Below are 12589 nucleotides of genomic sequence, written 5' to 3' on the forward strand. Positions count from 1 at the left end.
ATACCAGGAGCCAGCTGCCTGCAAGGTGCCGAACAGCTCACTCATAATAAGGTTCCTTTTGTGTTTCCTCTTTGACCCAGCTGACCATATGTTAAACACGTCACGCTTTGAGCGATGGCTCCCCCTGCTGGCAGAGGAAGAACTCGACTCTGCTGGACAAGAGTTCCCTCTGTTGCCTTTGCTTTAATCAAACTGATGTTTTTGTCTTATTAAAAAGGGAAAAAGATTGGTTTGCCAGACAGTATACAAATAATGTAGTAGGGACACTGTAGGTAGTTTTCAACAAAAGAAGAAAAAAAAACACTCAGAAATGTTGACATTAATCTCAAAAATTGCCTAGAGAAAACAAGAAAATTTCTGAGATTGAAAAGTCAGAAATTTTCTAGGAACAAAAAGGAAATTTCTGAGTTTCATAAGTTTTCAACTTTTGGAAATTTACCAGTTTTGTTATCATTTGGTAGTAATGAATTTTACTACCAAAAACCATCACTACCTCTAAGGTGGAAGCCTTCTCCTTGGGCTGCCACCTTATCGTGGTGGAGGGGTTTGAGAGCCCCAATGATCCCAGGAGCTATGCTGTCTGGGGCTTTATGCCCCTGGTAGGGTCACCCAAGGCAGACAGGTCCTAGGTGAGGATCAGACAAAGCGCAGCCCAAAGACCCCTTATGATGGACAAGAACTTTGGACTTGGTGTTCCCTCGCCCGGACGCGGGTCACCGGTGTCCCACTCTGGAGCCAGGCCTGGAGGGGGGGCATGATGGCGAGCGCCTGGTGGCTGGGCTTTTAACCATGGAGCCGGGCCGCCAGGGCTGCCCTTTGTCATCGATTCTGTTCATTACTTTCATGGACAGAATTTCTAGGCGCAGCCAAGGTGTTAAGGGGATCCATTTTGGTGGCCTTAGGACCTCATCTCTGCTTTTTGCGGACGATGTGGTCCTGTTGGCTTCATCAGGTCATGATCTGCAGCTCTCGTTGGAGCAGTTCTCAGCCGAGTGTGAAGCGGCCGGGATGAGGATCAGTGCCTCCAAATCCGAGGCCATGGTCTTGAGCCTGAAAAGGGTAGAGTGCCTTCTCCGGGTCAGGGGGGAATGGGGGAGTTCTAAACCAAGTGGAGGAGTTCAAGTATCTCGGGATCTTGTTCACGAATGGGGGAAGAAGGGAGCGGAAGATCGACAGGTGGATTGGCGCAGCGTCTGCCATGAAGCGGGCGCTGTACCGGTCCGTCGTGGTGAAGAGAGAGCTGAGCCAAAAAGCGAAGCTCTCGATTTACCGGTCGATCTACGTTCCCACCCTCATCTATGGTCATGAGCTTTAGGTCTTGACCGAAAGAACGAGATCGTGGATACAAGCGGCCGAAATGGGTTTTCTCAGCAGAGTGGCTGGGCTCTCCCTTAGAGATAGGGTGAGAAGCTCAGTCATCCGGGAGGGACTCAGAGTAGAGCCGCTGCTCTACTTCACATCGAGAGGAGCCAGTTGAGGTGGCTCGGGCATCTGGTCAGGATGCCTCCTGGACGCCTCCCTGGTGAGGTGTTCTGGGCACGTCCCACCGGGAGGAGGCCCCGGGGAAGACCCAGGACACGCTGGAGGGACTATGTCTCTCAGCTGGCCTGGGAACGCCTCGGGATTCCCCCGGAAGAGCTGGAACAAGTGGCCGGGGAGAGGGAAGTCTGGGCCTCCCTTCTGAAGCTGCTACTCCCGCAACCCGACCTCGGATAAGCGGAAGAAGATGGATGGATGGACGGACGGACGGACGGACGGATGGAGTAATGGTTTTTAAACTATGACTTGGGTACCTTTTCAACAACTTCTCACAACAGTTTGCCGGAGCTTTGGCACCCAGCTCTCACCAGAACTGGAGTAATGCGATTACCAGTTTGTGTCCAAATATTCAGCATGTCCATCTGTGAAGTGTACCAGCTCAGTTTGTCTTTAATTGATTTTTTTATAATCAACAACTTGTACTGCTATTAACCATTTCTTGTAATTTGCAGTAAATGATATGTGCCTTTAGATGGGTGTGTCAATTATTTTTCTTTATTTTCTACTATCAACCTGCCAGGGGACTACAGATGAAAATTAACTCTTGTATCTAAATCTGTCATATTTACATGGTTGTTTTAATCTAGTCAGACTGATTAATATTAGTATGAAATAAATTCAATTTAGTTTACATTTTCTGTCTTTAAATGTACGAAGCTGGGAGAAACATAAACCATAAGACATATGGCTGCTTTTGCAGCCAAAGGAAGTAGTGACTAGTAGAGGTGAATACTAATGGATGGCACACTTTTCAGAGTTTCGGCTCTGAAAAACACGGATTCACAAATATGGGACATTTTATATAGATCTTTCACAGAACATCTCAATAGACTACACTGGCGCCTGAGGTTGCAGAGTGACAAAATGTAGACAAGTTTGTAGGGTATGAATATTTTTGCAAAGCACAAATCAGTAATCATCTGCATGTAGATTTGTAAGCGTCACTCTTTGTACTTTTTAAATCCGCATTCATATTTCTGCCATGACGGTGGAGTGACGACTTGGTAGCAGACCTGTGATTCATGTTTTGTGGCGGTAGAGGGCAGCATTGCTTAGATTAACAGCTTTTTACCAAAGGGCTACAACAAGTGTCTCCACTTTTTCAGCCGAAATAATGACCCTTAACCTTTCTCTCTGTGGGAAAACCTATAACTTGAGTTCCTCTCTTCCCTCTGGTCTAAGAAGTGTCCTCTGGCGCCGCCAACCAGGAGGCGACAGCAGTCCTCTGTCGGACAACAGGGCGCTGGATCCAGAGTGTGTAAGATGGAGGCCTACACGCGGTGCCAGCTGTCCAAGCGCCTGGCACTCCTCCGGATGTCGAGCTGATCCTTCTGTTCCGTCTTCGTGAAGGAAGCAGAGACTCGGGAGTTTCCCCTCGGGACCGCCTTCACCTGCTGCCGCGCCGACTTCTCACCGCTCCCCACGCCGGGGGCCCCGCGAGCCGCAGAGAAGCTGCTAAATGTTGGCAGGATCTCTCGGAGGTCTGCAGGGGGGAAAAAAACTTTGTGCGGGACCGAGAGTGCGGGGATGAAAATCTGGAGCCGCTCGGCGCTTCGTGGTTCTTACTGGCGCCGGAATGTGTGAAGTTAAAACGGAGCTTCTGAGATACGCTGAGGGAAACTGGAAACATGAGTGGAGACGTGAAAGCCGCCACTTAGGTCAAACTGTTGGGTTTCAGTTTGTAATTTGCAGTTATCTGAATGGATTAATGTAGATATTTATCGGATCGTTCATCATTTACCGTGAAACATTTCTTATCACGATGAGAATTTAAATTGATCGTCTCAATAAATTTCAATTAATGATAAACAACTAACAGTATTGTTTTTTTTTTCTTCTATTTTCTCTGATATTTGTTCCACGAGAGCATCAATAGATATTAGTAAATTTGAAAATATAATTTATTGCAGTTACTTTCTGCAATTTAGTGACACAAATCACACTTTTTAAGTGACTGGCGTCCTAAAGAAGAATATTTCAAATGGGAATGTTTCTCAAAAGCAGTATATTTGTGTTTGTGGCACTATAAATGCTGCGTCACCCGGTCACAGTCTTAAAATTACTTAAAAAGATCTCTATAAATGTTTTTTTTTATTGCCATTTTCATCATTATCATAATAGCACTGCAAGATATAATTATAAAATTCTAATCCAAGGCAACCAACCCTAGAATGAATTTTATTTTTACAGCAGATATCTTTATAATATGTAATCAAGAATAATAAGAAAAAGATTGGGAAATAATGTACAGTGCTGAAAACAAGTCTAAAATGTGTAAATGTGACTTTTTGGTCACATTTAGACATTTTATTTATTTTAACAGCAACCATAACCCAATAACTGGTAGTGCTATCGCTTTTTGCTCTCCACTTTCTTCTTCTTTTTTTTTTTTTTAAATAACTGTCCTGCTGAATAAAGCTAAATAACATCCAATCTGAAGTCAGTCACTGTTTCTTGGAGTGGCGAGTGAAGATCAACTAAGCTTTCTAAAAGAAAAAAAAGACGACGTGTCAATCATGTTTAATTCATGGTTTAAAAATGAGGGAGAAGCATTTTTTCCACATTGCTTTTTGTCTTAAGGAATAAAATCATCATTTGAAAATTGTGTGTTGTGATTACACAAATTATTAAGCGTTATTAACAACAAGGTGTTGTTTTTACACGTGATTAGCATCTCAAAAAAAGGTCAAATAAAACCTGAACTATGACCCCAAATCCTAGCGGAGTTGAAGGAGAGGCTTTATGGATGCAGAGAGCAAAGGAGGAAGTCAAACCGTCTTCTTCATCAATCATAACGGGAAACAATCATATCGACTTCTCCGGCTTGCTTTCTAACTATACTGGCAGAGGAAAATTGAAAGACGAGCGGCAAAAGCAAATGAGGTGGATTAGCAGAGTTTGCCAGCAACTGATGGTGTCGTCCAGGACTGTGGAACATAATCTCTGAGCTGCTAGCTCTCCGAGGCAGCTCAACAGTCTTCAGTCAGAGGTCGCTACAGATTCAGGAACGGGCCACAGCTTTCCGACTTTCACCGGTAAAAATGGCATGATTTGCATCAATGATGTGACACTCTGTACCGGCGAGTCACAACAAAAAAATATGACAAAAAGTCACATATTTTAACCGCAAAGTTAAATCAAAGTTGATTTAACTTTGTGGTTCTGGTTCAACAAAACGTGGGTTTGTTTTTCCTCGACATTTTTGCAATTTAAAGGCCAGAATTAAACAAAGTTAGAATTTTATGACATGTACTCCAAGTTATTTGAATAAGACACAGATTATTAGTAATTCTGTTGTTTGTGGAAATAATAACTTTCGGAATTTTTTTTTCAGTTTACTGAGCATCATTTGTTATTTATGGTTAAAAAAAAAAAATTCTTACCACGATAAAAAGTTTCCTTGATTGTTATCACAATACATTTTAAATGTTACAAAAAACCTGATTAAAGACATACTTAAGTATCCCTCCTTTTTTTCCATGATAGCGTCAATAAACTCAAAAACATGATTTCTTTTTGTTCTGTCCAGCAGTGTGGCACTCAAAAATATGATTAAATGAATTATCTGTGTGCAGTTTAGTGATATAACTCACACTTCTTTAACGTCCTGAACAATCTTATCTCAAACAGGAATGTTCTTAAAGACCAGCGTCCCAGTTTGTGGTGCTATGAATGCTGTGCCATGCAGAGACCTAAATAGTTTATCATCAATTTTATCGTTATCACGACAGTACTACAAAATATCGTGATAAAATTCTACGTCCATATCACCCAGCCCTGGCAGGTAGGTTTTTGTTTGTTTCTCTTTTATTAAATATTCTGATTTAGCTAAATGTATAAAAAAATTTTTAGTTTCTAACGTTTGCCACCGTGAGGACTAAACCTGGTCAGGACTTTCTCTTCTCCACACGGACCTGAACACACCCGGCTCTCCACCTGTTTCAGACGAGGTGACATGCCGGGTTCCTGCGAAGCCGTCCGACTGAGCCCACCAGGTGAGCGTGTGACCCCTTGACCTGCGAGCAGTTGCCACCGGCGACACTGGGGCCGTCCTCTGTGGCAGAGGTGCAATCTATGCAGTTAAAACGGGGCAAATACAGCAGGGCAGGGAGGCTGGGTAAACTGCGAGGCCGCTGAAATGCTTCTCATTGTGACAGCAACTCTGTTTAAACAGCAATCAATGGTGAAATGCAAAGCGCCGCCACCTGCATGGCTGGGCGTCCTTAGCAGGCCCTCAAACGTTGCTGACAGTAAATTAGGTGAAGCTATGACGATCCTGACAGCGAGAAACCTGCCGGTCACCGGCTGAAGGTCTCTCCGAGCAGCTACGAGCGTTTCCCTTCCAGGTCTATTTAGAAACCGGGACTTTGCTGAAAAGAAAAATGGAAGACGGTGATTTTTACCGTCGAAGTCTCCAGATGAGTTTGTGATGAGCTGTCTGACATTTTGGTGAAGAAGCAAATAATGTTACCCGTCATCAGATTAAGTAAAACTCGCTTTTGGGACAACTAACACATTATTTTGTAGATTTAAGAAAAAGTACTATTAATTTAATTCTGTAATTTGGGATTTGATGTAACAAATTAAAGTGATAACTGAAATAAAATGGTAAACTTCAAGCTTTGAAATGTTTTACTGGGATTTTATGTGATCGACCAACCAGCACAAAATAGCACATTGATATAAAATGGAAAAAAGCGATTGTTTGACAAAAGCGTGGCATTCACTTTTATTAAACACTCTTGAGTTAAATAAAACACACGAGTGTTTGATGTTTTTTGAACCGCTGTTAATTGCAAGTCTTTGGGAGTAAATGTAGAGCTGAGTTAAAGTAGCTCTAGTAAAGTAAGAAATGTCTATAAAATAAATAATTCAAGAAAAAGTCAAAAGGTATTTGGCAAAAAAGGCTATTTAAGTACTGAATAACTGATCAGAAACATCTGATTTAATGTTTAAAAATGGTTGCATGACAAAAAAAAAAGTTATGTGCAAAGCTTTAGACTACAACGAGAGATTAAAAGAAATAAAGACATAATTACAAAATAACAAATTAAGGCAGAAGAAATATTTCTCTATTTTGTTAGAAAAATAGAAAGTTATTAAACTTATTAAACCAGTATGTGTATGTACTGTATGTTAGGAAAGGGTAAAGTACATCCACTAACAATATAAAATGTTTACTGCAACTTTTTCACGTTTCTCAGCAGAAAGGATCGAACAAGAGATCAACAAAGCTGGTGGTCAGACAAGAGGTCTCACTTTAACATAAACCTCAGGTTTGTTTCTGCATCTGGTATATTTGTGGTTATAATATTTGTTCTTCATTCAGTAAAATTACTCACAGTGGGTAGAGTATCCAGCACACACACACACACAGTCGTGTTTTTACATTCATTTTCTGCAGTCTAACCCGTACACTACCCCTAATCCTAACTCCAAACCTAACCATCACAGACCTAAAGCCCTGACCCAAAACCAGCATTTCCCCTCAGGTACGTAGAAAATGTCCCCATGAGGAGCAGTGGTCCCCACAACCCCACACTGTAAACAGAAACAGGTCCCCACAAGGATATAAAAACCTAGTTCACACACACACAGGTGTTTAGATTCAGGTCAGACACACTCTCAGTTGTATTATAACTTATTACTATATATGCATATGTCGTTGCTGATTTGTTTTTTTTTCTCTTTCTGCAGGTTTAGAGGCAGACTCGTGTTCTCTCTATACGTCTTTCCTGCCTCCTTTACTTTTAAACATTTTCCCCACCATTCACTCTTTCCTTTCTCCTTTCTTTTTTTGTCTCCATGGCCATAACACTTGAAATAAATCCAAAGCAAATTCTAATAAAGTTTCATATATATATATATATATATATATATATATATATATATATATATATATATATATATATATATATATATATATATTTACTTTCAAGCTTGTGAATGTAAGTCTGTTGGCCCTCATGTTGACACTCATGAAATAATTCTGAATTCCACATTGCTAAACAGGACAATAAAATAAAAAGACTTTAGGTTTGAACTTTGACTGGGACGCTCTAACAGATCCCTGGAGCCCCCCCCCCTCCGGCCTCGTGGATTTCATTGAGTTTAGAATCAGTGACCAGAATCTCTGCCCCTCCTGAAGAGAGGCAACCCCACATCATGATGCTACCACCACCATGTTGATGGTGGAGTGCATTTCTAGTTTTGCTGCACTCGCATCGTTTTGCATGTCAGCTAAAAAGTCCCACTTTGGTCTCGTCTCACCTTGTTCATGTAACCTGAACACGGCCAGCTGCAAACTGTAAGGACGTTTTCCTACGATATCTTCCTTCTGGCTATTTTCCACAAGTTTGTAGACGAGTAGCTGTTCCTTAAACTGATCGCACCTCACGAGTTACGCGAGCAGAGAGCCTGTGCGAGGCTTGTTAACTCTTTTCTTCATTTTAATTGGGCAGGAGAGCTGCCGCGGCGCGGCTATGCCAGGGTTCTGGAGTGCGTCGGATTGTCTGCGGGCCTCTGTTTGGATAAGGCCGTGTGTCCATTGTCTCCGATGCCCCAGCTGGACCGAGGTATGCCTCCATGCTCCTGAAATAGACGGACAGCTGAGGGCTGCCATGCATACTGAGGGCAGGACCGGCCGCGCGGGCCGAGCTCCTCTGACCCACACCGCAACTTAGCACAATGAGAGATGGGGTATTGTCTGGAGCCAGAGCGCAATGTCAGGGGGCCCCAGGCCCCTAAACCGCTAAAAGACTGATTAACTCTTGCTGCGTGTTGCTATCGGCTGTGTGTGTGAGAGACTGATGGAGGTTGGGTGGTGGTGGTGGGGGAGCGAGTAATTGGGGCTTTAGAGTGTGTTTGTGCCACGCGTCTGCCCGTCTCCACGCCGCTGAGCTGGCGGCTAAGACCTGAGCCCACACAGTTGCTGCAAGGTATTGTGGGCAGGCATGAAGCGATTACAGAAATATCCGCCGGCGATGAATGCTTTGATCCAAAACGAAGCTCTGCTTCACCCCTCCGAGTTTAGGTTACCGCTACGGCAATGAGACGGCGACCTTTGAGGGCCAAAAACAAAAAGAGAGCAGGAAACGTAGAGGGGAGCTGAAGGGCCCCACGAGGTCAAAAACACAATTCACCAGAGGAATAAAGTATATCTTTATTCGTAATAATTATGTAATATTAATTTGTGTTAATTGTCACATATCAACTCTTTTTTTGAAACTAGTTTCAGATGAAAATCAGCTCTCAAAATCAGGCTAAAGCATCAACTGAGGATGAATTATTGTTATTTACATATTTACTAGATTTTAACAGAATTCTATATTTCAAAAAAATATTTATCTTGCAACAGTACACTTGAAAGAAAAAAAAACATTATTAGGTAACAAATTTTAAGGATCCAAATTTTCAACATAAAACTTACTGAACTAAAACTTAGAGTAGGTGATGTGTGTATTTTTATGTTAGAATAGAGCAACGTGTTTCCAGTGAAAACACAGCTCTACTGGCTGGTTGGAAAAATAAATGTAAATTAAAATCCTTGTTCTTTAGACAGTGAAGTTACTCAGTCCAGAAATTTTACTCAATTAAAAAAAAAAAAAAAAAAAGTGATGCAGTAAAACTCTTCCTAGCTTGTGTTTTTAAACTACTCTAGTAAATGTAGGTACTTCTCATTGTTGGACGTTACAACCTCAGGTTTTAAACGTTGGTTAGCTCTTAATAACCAAAATTGGTTGTTATATCATTTGCATATTTCCCAGTCGTAAAAGTGTCACATTTAGCATCTTTCCATCACTTCTTCCTCTGACAAAACCCCACTGACGCCATTTTCACCGGCCTTTAAAATTCTTCTTTTAGTTTACTGACTATAAATAAATCAAACTATTTCAAACATTTTTTTTGTTGCTTTACTCTTAAATATTGTTATATTTACAAGCCACCTTGCTGCTAACAGGACTAAGAACTGCTGTCGTAAAAATATTTCTATCCATTACTTTTTCACACCACAAACCTCAGTGTATTTTATTGGTTTTCAAAACCTTTTACATTTGAAATAAAAACAATGATGCTACTCCAGTATACCTTGATACTCAGGTAGACATTAGCTACCTGAGTCAGTATAACGTCCTGAGTAATTTTATATCAGTACACAGTTATTTATTCCCCCAGCAGCTGTAGGTTGAAAGTTGTTTTCCTAAGATTGATTCTAAAAGGAAATTACATTTTGGATAATAATAGGACAACATACAACGGGTATCAATAATCAATAACGAAACCAAACAAAACTGACATTGATATGATTTTATGTTGGTGGTGGTTTGTGCAGTTAAAAAAAATAAATCTCCACCACAAAATTTGTTTAATTTTCTAAATGTGTTGGAATTGGTTGACCTTTGATGACCTCTGGAAACATTTAGGGATATCTTTAAAATGATAGAGGCACAAACAAAAAACACATTTGGGTTTTTTTGCTGCACAAACATTTGACAATAACTTGGTTTGATTTGAAGGACTTGGGTGAGGAGCGAGGCCGCCTCCACCCAGGTCCCGCCAGGTCGCCTGACGTCTCTGCCTGGATGTCCTGCAGCTTTGACTCGGTTCAGCTCTCTTTCTTAGACCGCGCTTCCAAATTAAATACACAAACATCGCAGTGGGCGAATCAGTGCGGGAACGAGCCTGACTGCATTGAGGCCGAAACTGTTTTGAGGAGCAGAGGGAGTGTAAAGCCCAGAGAGGTCAGCTGTTGCAGGGAGCTGCAGTGAAGAGATGCAGAGAAATGTGCAGGGGGAACGACGCAAGCCTCGCGTACACGCTTCCTTCTGTTTTCTGTGTGTGTGTGTGTTTTTACGGGACGGGAGCGTCAGTGTTTGTGGATTTATTTAAAGCCAGCAGCTCTGAGGACTTTGGGAACTCGTCTCCTCCTTGCGTGTTATCAACATGCCAATTTTTTTTTTCTTCTTCTGACGGCACACCGAGTGACAGGGTACACAAACCAGCCGCTGCCTCTCTGAAGAGACCCTCGTCCCAGAATAGCTCGCGGCCGGCCCGCTCTATCTCACCGATGCCCAAGAAAAGTTGCAGCCATCATGGCAACACCTCTCCCGCCTGCCACGGCGACAGATAACGGCGTCAACACGGCCCTCCGCTGCTTCCCCCGGGCCACTCGACCAACTGTTCACACAACCACGTTTTTCACAATTTGTCATGCCACAAACACAAACAACAGTTGTTTGTGTTGTTTTTTTTAAAAATCGGTATGCAATGTATAAGAGTGAAAAAGAAGAAAACTGACACAAAATAAATGAAAATCTAAAAAGTGTGGTGCGCATTTGTGGCCCTTCTCAGTTAGATGCCTCTAAATAAAATCAAGTGGAAGTCATAAACAGCAACTGTGTGTAAATTACTATCAGTAGAAATGCAGCTGTTCTGTATTTCTGTTGGGGTTTTTTTTAACAAATAGCATAATGAAAACAAAGCAGACAAGCTTAGAGAAAATGTAGTGGAGGAGTTTAAAAGGGTTAGCTTATAAAACAACATCCCAAGTTTCGAACATCTGGTGGAGAACCAGTCGTCACACCTCCAGGCCACTGGAACATCATTAAGAAACATAAAATAATGAACTTTGACACCTTTATTAGTTTTTGTTGTTTTCTTAAGCTGCTTCATAAATGCATCGGTTAAATGAAACCTGAATCATTACAACCCTAACCCTGCATTTGTAGAGAGACAAAATAACAATAAAAGCATCACAAAAGTTGTGACTGTGAAATGAAATTTAGCAGGACCGTTTGATTTTAACACCATTTCTGACTTTAAAATATTTACTTCAAAGCTTAAAAATCAGCTAAAGACGAACCAGAACTGAACTGGTTTTTAAATGTTGTGTTTGTTTTTACTCAGTAGTTTTAAATATGTTAAGTTTCTCTTCTAACATTTTTTTTTTGAACTCTAGAAGGTTTTAATTTGAACATTCAGTGTCAGTGTACTGATGAAATGTTTGTTTCATCAGTACATTGATGAAACAATGTACTGATGAACAATATATACCGTGTGGGAGCGCCTTTTGCGGCAGCCATCTTGGGTCCTTGCTAAACAGGAAGCTCGCCTCCAACCCAGTTCTTTTACAGGAAGTACGCTGCTAAGAGCCGCAGTTTGATTGGTTTAAAAGGTAAAATAATTTAAAGAATGAAATTACTTGTAAATTGTACATGTTCATACATAAAATGTTTGCCTGATATTTTATTATTGACAAATAATTGTTAATTATATAAATATGTGGAGGTAAACTTTGTTTCCTGTTTCCCACTGTGGAAGGCTGAGGTGATTGGCCAGTTTGAATTGAGAAGGCGGGGCTTGACATGTGGACCGCTGGATTAAAGATTGTTGGTGGATCTTTTGGATAATGTGTGGACAGAGCTAAAAGATCAGGCCTTGGAAACAAATCGTCAAAATACCACAGAAACAGACTAAAGGACAATCAGAAACTACAAGAAGAGGTTCGATGCTATAATGCAGAAAAAAAAGAATTATATCACAAAAACTGTGCATACCATTCTAAGCAATCAAAGGATTTTTTTTTTTTGTTAATAAAAGGTGAATTAAAAATATTTTTATGTTCATCTGAGTGATGTGTGTCTCCTTTCCAATCAGAAACAAACTTTGTGGTTGAAGGAAAATGAGTTTGAATCTAAATCTGCCAGAGCTTTGAAAAGTTAGAGGCTTAACTCTCTGGGTTTTATGTTTCAGAATGACCCAGTAAATATTCAGTAAAACCTTAAAACTGATCCTCTCAGAGGCCCTTCATCAAATCTGCTTGAATCCGAAACATGTCGGAAAAAACCCCTCAAAATTTTACCAAGTATTTGAGTTTAGATAGTGGAAATATCTCAGCAGTCTTGAAAAGAGACAAAACTAGCTTACAAGTAACTTTTTGTAAGATTTCTTTGCTTTAAGTCAATAATTCATTGATATTATTATTAGATTATTTCACTTATGACATGGGGAAAATGTCTTATAATAAGTTAAACAATCTGCCAGTGGAACT

Source organism: Xiphophorus hellerii, chromosome 20 (genome assembly GCF_003331165.1).
Source record: "Xiphophorus hellerii strain 12219 chromosome 20, Xiphophorus_hellerii-4.1, whole genome shotgun sequence".
Taxonomy (NCBI): Eukaryota; Metazoa; Chordata; class Actinopteri; order Cyprinodontiformes; family Poeciliidae; genus Xiphophorus; species Xiphophorus hellerii.